Source organism: Sminthopsis crassicaudata, chromosome 4 (assembly GCF_048593235.1).
Source record: "Sminthopsis crassicaudata isolate SCR6 chromosome 4, ASM4859323v1, whole genome shotgun sequence".
NCBI lineage: Eukaryota > Metazoa > Chordata > Mammalia > Dasyuromorphia > Dasyuridae > Sminthopsis > Sminthopsis crassicaudata.
In genome coordinates, this window is record NC_133620.1 from 330,336,814 (window position 1) to 330,342,516 (window position 5,703).

A 5,703-nucleotide genomic window follows, 5' to 3' on the forward strand; every position below is an offset into this window, starting at 1 on the left:
TTTGTATCCTGCAACTTTGCTAAAGATCTGAATTATTTCTAATAGCTTTTTAGTAGAGTCTTTGGGGTTCTCTAAGTGTACCATCATGTCATCTAAAAATACAATTGTAAAAAAGTATTCAGGATACAATCATGAAACTCTGAAGTACCACTTCACACCTCCCAGATAGGCTAGGATGAGAGGAAAAGATAATGACGAATGTTGGAGGGGATGTGCGAAAGCTAGTACACTGATGCTTTGTTAGTGGAGTTGTGAAATGATCCAACCATTCTGGAAAGCAATTTTGAACCATATCTGAATAAACATGCATATGGGGCAGCTAGTTGGTAGATAAAGGACCAGACTTGAAATCAGGAGAACTTGAGTTCAAATCTGGTATCAGTCACTTAACACTTCCAGGCTATGTGACCCTGGGCAAATCACTAAACCTCAATTGCCTCAGCAAAAACAAACAAACAAACAAAATCCATGCATTTCCTTTGATGCAGCAGCATGTCCATTGAATCTGTATCCCAAAAATAACATAAAAGAGGGAAAAATACCCACATGTGCAAAAATGTTTGATACAGTCTTCTTTGGAATAGCAAGGAACTGGAAATTGACTGGATGCCCATCAACTAGGAATGGCTGAAAAAAGTTGTGGTATATGAATGTAACAGAGTATTATTATTCTTTAAGAAATGATGATCAGGCTGATTTCAGAAAAGCTGGAAAAACTTACAGGAACTGATGATAAATGATGTGAGTAGAACCAAGAAAATATTGTACACAGTGACAACAAGATTATGTGATGATCAACTATGATAGACTTGGCTCTTTTTAACAATGTGATAATTCATGACAATTGAATGTTGTTGCTATCTACAAGACATCAATTCTGATGGAAGTGGCTCTCTTCAACACTGAGATGATTCAAACCAGGTCCAATTGTTCAGTGATGAAGAAAGCCGTTTATACCCAGAGAGAGGGCTGTGGGAACTGAGTGTGGGTCACAACATAGCATTTTCACTCTTTTTGTTGTTGTTTGCTTTTTTTTTTTTTTTTTTTTTTTGCTTTTTAAAATTTTTTTTCTTCATTTTTTCTTTTGTGTGGCACAATAATTATAAAAATATGTATGCATATATTGGATTTAACATACATTTCTACCATGTTTAACATATATTGGACTACTTGCCGTCCAGGGAAGGGCATGGACGGGAAAAACTGGAACATAGGGTTTTGCAAGGACTAATGTTGAAGAATTGTCCATGCATGTTTTGAAAAATAAAAAGCTTTAGTAATAAATAAATAAATAAATGTTTAGACTCTTTTTTCCCTGCTTCCCATCTTAATTCCTTCTTGGCTTAGACCCTCAGTCAGTGATCATAGAAATACTATTTCATTCTGCTGGCAGGCTTGGGAGTATCCTATTGCTGAAAAAGACATTTTAGAACTTTAGGAAGCCCAGCTTTAGGGTTCTCAGCATTAATTGTAATGGTGGTTCACCATTCTAAAGACTATAGGCTAACCAGAAAAATGCAGAGTTTATGTATCTGTCCTTCTTCAAGGAAAGGTAAACCCAGATCTTCATATTCTTTCAATGATGACTATCCTCCAACAGGAGCACTCTCCTCTCTAAGTTACATGTGAGGAAATCCTGGTCAAGAGAGTTGTGCATTCTCTTATATCCCTGCATGAATAGATCTTGCTAGTTAGGACAAGTCAAGACACACACCCCAAATCAAGGCAGAAAAGTTTGGCTTAAAGGTCTAAATTTTTGGTTTAAATATCTAGCCTCCCTGGAATCACAGATTGAAAACTTAACTGAAGGAGTCCCACTTCAGGTTCAGAGTCAGAACAGATATCCTGTCCAAGACAAAGACAATGTGACTGAATATCTACTACTATATTAGGTGTTTGTTTAACATCATCTTACCCACAACACCTCCTAGACTAGGAAGTCTGTTTTGGGGGAGTTCCTAGATTGTTTTTTATCATTGTACTACAGTGATCAATAGATACTACTTTTGGAATCAACGGACCTAAGTTTGAATCTCCGTTATGCTTTTTATAATCTGTGAGAACTTATATTGGCTACTTCTCTCAGTGCCTCAGTTTCCTCATCTAAAGAAAAGAGAGAGAATATTCAAAAATAGGATATACAATCTATCCCCCAACTCTAAATGCCCATGATCCTGGCATAGAAATTAAGGAAAGGGCTATATGTGCACATATGCATGTGTATTTTGCCATGGTAAATAAAGTAGGAGGGGCCCAAATAACAATAAGAAAAAATGTTTTTGTTTATCTGAAGCTTTTTTTTTTTAATTTTTCAGTTCCCTTTTTTCCCCCCAATGAAGAAGTTGATCCTTATAGGTTTATTAAAATGAACTTCTTGTCAATAATACAGTATATAAATCAGGAAAGCTTCAGATATCAAAGCAATTATTGCTGTTCAGTTGCCTTTAACTCTTTGTGACCTCTTGGATAGTACTGTCGGTGGGGCTTTTCTTGGCAATGATACTGCAGTGGTTTGCCATTTTCTTCTCCAATAGATTAAGGCAAACAGAATTTAAGCGACTTGCCTAAGAGTCACCTATAGCTTGTTGTTGTCTGAGTCCAAATTTGTTCTCAGGACTTCCTGACTTCAGGGCCAGCACTTTGTGTACTATTGTGTTACCTAGCTGCCTAATCAGGGTCACTTTACCATTTTTAGAAAAGTTTGACTAACCAGATCCCTCTTCCCTATTAGTTTGATGATGGTTCCAGAAAATCTCACTGTTCCAGAAAATCTCACTTTCTTTACTTCTTTAGGTTAAGGCACTGATGGCAAATGTTATGAAAACAATATCTGAGATGAGAGAGTTTAGGCAATCATTATTAATCATCACTATCATATCTCAAACTGTCTTAATTAAATCAGCTCTCTAAGAGCATATTTCCTCTAGGAGAGTGTGCTTAGAATTAAAGACTTTTGACTAGAGGAGTTCAAAAAAGCCCTAGAAATTTTACTACTCATGGACAGAATAGAAGCACCATCAATAGATTGCACCATAGAAGCAGCCATTACTGATCTAGTAGAAGTGGAATAAATCAATAGAGAAACAAACAGAAAAATAACAACTTTGGTGGTATTATAGTATCCAGAAACACTGTGAGAGAGTCAAGAAGGCTTGTGTTTCAATTTGGCTTCTGGCACTCAGGAACTATGTAATATGGAGCAAATTACTTAACTTCTGTTTGTCTCAGTTTCCTCAACTGTAAAATGTAAATAACAACAGCATCTACCCACCAGGGTTGTTGTAAGCATCAGAGAAGACTGTGTGTGTCTCACACAGTTTATTTAGGTGATTAAATACTTGACACAATGCCTGTAGGTATTATTGAAGGAGTGACAGTTCTAAGGATTTTTCCTTTAAATTGAACCCAAGCTGCCATAGTAAAGTGTAAGTCTTTTTTCAAAAACTTTGAGAACTCTATTCCCCAAGTTGCCTTCTTTCACAAAAGCAAACGATGGCAATGTGTTTTTTTTTTTTTTTTTCATTTTTTTCACAACTTAAAAAAGTTGGTGAGATCATTTATTGTTGTTTGCTCTTTATGGCGTCTAAGTGAAACTGGGGTGGCAAAGTAGGGGGTTGGGGAGGATTGCTTTTTTTTTTTTTTTTGCCTATTGGTTTATCCCACCCCTGCTGGATCAGTAATGGCTCCTCATGACATGATGGACATGATGCTAAAACAGACTACTTTTTTTTCCCCTCTCCAAGTTGAAAGAAAGCAAGCAAACCTCACCCCTGTCACCAAATGAAGCAGTTCATGCTGGTTTTGGGAGGAGAAGCTAACTGTGGAGAGGAAAAAAAAATCAGTCCTGAGGTCTTTCCTACACATTGAAATGGCTAGCTTGGAAAGGAAACAAGGAAAAACAAACAGAAAGTGTCCAGGTTTCTTTATCATACCTGGAGAAGGATATGCTGAATGCTACAAAGCCTGTAGGCTGGCGCCAGGTCCTGAGATGTTGTTTTTCCCCCCCTTAAAATGGCACCCATGGCTCTATAAAATGATCTATTGGGACTTCAAAGCTGTGGCAATTGCATGTGGCACAGGATGTACGCAATTAATTATGTGATTTTTAAATGACAGGGTGTAGGAAAAATAGGAAAGATGAAGGGGGAAAAAGATGTGTGTGTGTGTGTATTTTTTTTTTTTTTTTTTTTTTTTAGGGAAAAAAAATTCAAAGTGAGTGAAAGGCCTGGTTGTCTGCGTGCCAAGAACCAGTAGCAGATAAGGCCTGCAGTTGCTGTGGAAACTCAGGCCTCTAGGAGCCAGAATCCAATTTCAGAAACCACAAAATCAACATAAACGTGTGCAAAAATAAAAAGGTTTGTTTGGCAAGTAATAAGGAGAAGGCTACCAATGTATAAAATAGATGAACCACGGTGACCTCAGCCAACTTAAGCCATAATAACAATGATGTCCGCTAGAGATTTGGCACCTTTAAAATGAGAGGTAACAAGACACAGTCCATGCTACTTTCTGTTATCATGTAATTGCTACTTTTGTGAAACTTTAGCACCCCCATCACACACACACACACACACACACACACACACACACACACACACATACACACACACACACACACACACACACACACACACACACACACACACACACACACGGCCTTGCCTTGAAAACAAAATATCACCCTTCATTAAAACAGTGTGAGAGGCCTGATTGAAATCCTAAGAGGCCAAGGAACAAACAGCTCAACCATGCAATTCTTTCCTTAGCTCATAAATTATATCCTATTTCATCTGAGCGGAGAAGTGGGAGAGAAATTATACGTAAATGTCTGGATCCTCCTGCTCTTGAAGCTATCATGGATATGTACATTCATCAATGTTGGTCTTCTCTCCGCTAATGCATATCACACACTTTTTAGCATATTCTTTGATGAGAGTTGCTCTGGCCAAAAAAGGCATGAAACCTTTCTTAATGTAATTGGGTTCATTTTTAGACAACAGACAGAGGTCATCACTGGGCTATTCTTGAAGTTGTTCCAGCTTGACACGACTTGTTAGAGCCCGGACTTCACTGGTATAGCCAATACAACCCTTAGGCTCCAGCAAGTCTCATGGGGCCCTTCACGTAAGAGGAACTCTCTCATCATAGACACAAAATTATTAAGATAAAAATGAAATATGAGCTCAGTAAGTTCTAGAGAGTGCTCAATACGACAATGAATATAATATTTGTTTTAGAGTTTTTAAGGGGGTTCCAGGTTTATGTTTCTGCATTTTTCTAGATTGGAGGTGATTCTATGTCATGTATTCCTAGTCACTGATATACTACTATATCTATTATTGTCATTCTACTATCATCTTTGTGATTCCTTGTTCCTGACCATTCTCAATCCTTCAGAGAGCATCCTCTTGTGCAGCCTGATCTTTTCATAATGTTTTTATTTCACAAAAACACATTTTTGTCCCTTAAGGGTGACATTGGGTATAGCCTGCTGGAAGTCAGGGTTATCTTCTATGTCACAAAGAGGTATCAGGGCGAGACTTGAGCAATGAATTACAATAACAGCTGAAAAAAGAACAAGAAATATGTGTGTGTGTATGTAAATATAATTTGGGCTTCTTAAAAGTGGAGATCATATTATTTTGGGCAGATAAGTGGCACATTGGATTAATGTGCTGGGTTTGGAGTCAGAAAGACATCTTG